This window comes from Egretta garzetta, unplaced genomic scaffold (assembly GCF_000687185.1).
Source record: "Egretta garzetta isolate BGI_Z169 unplaced genomic scaffold, ASM68718v1 scaffold1338, whole genome shotgun sequence".
NCBI classification, from domain to species: domain Eukaryota; kingdom Metazoa; phylum Chordata; class Aves; order Pelecaniformes; family Ardeidae; genus Egretta; species Egretta garzetta.
In genome coordinates, this window is record NW_009260426.1 from 24,394 (window position 1) to 25,680 (window position 1,287).

Consider the following 1,287-nt stretch of genomic DNA (forward strand, 5'->3'; position numbering starts at 1 on the left):
TGGGGGAGGCCTCCAGCTCCAGGCCTGGGGGGGCGTCAGTGCCTGGGGGGGGGCAGGACTGCGCCGCCCCCACCGTGGGGACCCGGGGACAAGGGGATGCAGGGACGTGGGGACAAGGGGATGCCAGGATGCGGGGACAAGGGGATGCCAGGATGCGGGGACGTCAGGGATGCCAGGACAAGGGGATGAGGGGACACAGGGACGAGGAGACGCAGGGACGCCAGGATGAGGGGATGCAGGGACGTGGGGGACGAGGGGACGCAGGGATGTCAGGGATAGCAGGACAAGGGGATGAGGGGACACAGGGACAAGGAGACGTGGGGATGCTGGGGATGCCAGGACGAGGGGATGCCAGGATGCGGGGACGTCAGGGATACCAGGACAAGGGGATGAGGGGACACAGGGACGAGGAGATGCGGGGATGCTGGGGATGCCAGGAAGAGGGGACAAGGGGATGCAGGGACGTGGGGGACGAGGGGATGCCAGGATGTGGGGATGCGGGGACAAGGGGATGCCAGGATGCGGGGACAAGGGGACGCATGGATGAGGGGTCGTGGGGACGTCAGGGATGCCAGGACAAGGGGATGAGGGGACATGTGGACGAGGAGATGCAGGGATGCTGGGGCTGCCAGGATGAGGGGACAAGGGGATGCCGGGGACAAGGGGACACATGGACAAGGGGACGCGGGGATGCTGGGGACGCAGGGATGAGGGGACGAGGGGATGCTGGGGACGAGGGGACATGCAGACAAGGGGACGCGGGGATGCTGGGGACACGGGGATGCCGGGGATGCCAGGACGCAGGTCCAGACACGTCCCCATCCCACAGGGCCAGCACCCAAGCACTTCCCCCCCACACCCCATGGGGGTCAGCCCCCTCCCACAGTGCTAGCCCCTCACCCCCACCCGACCAGGGCTGCGGGGGTCCCAGCCCCCCCCAGGGTACTCACAGAGCGGGCGGCTCCGGTACTTCCGAACGGTCCTCACTTTCTCGGCAATGCAGTGCTGGGGCAGGGAGCAGCCCCCCCATCAGCCCCCAGTACCCTGCACTCCTCCCCCAGGGACCACCTGCCCCCCAGGACCCTGGGGACTGTCCTCCCTCTGGGACTCTGTGCACACCCTGGGGCATCCCCACCACCAAGGACCCCCCCAGGGATCCTACTCTGCACCCTGGGGACCCTGCACCCCCCCCAGACCCCTCACCCCACTGCAGGGACAGGAGGGCCCCAGCCCCTCGGTGGGATCCCCCCTCCTTGGCCTCACCCCGGGGGTCCCTCAGCCCCATCC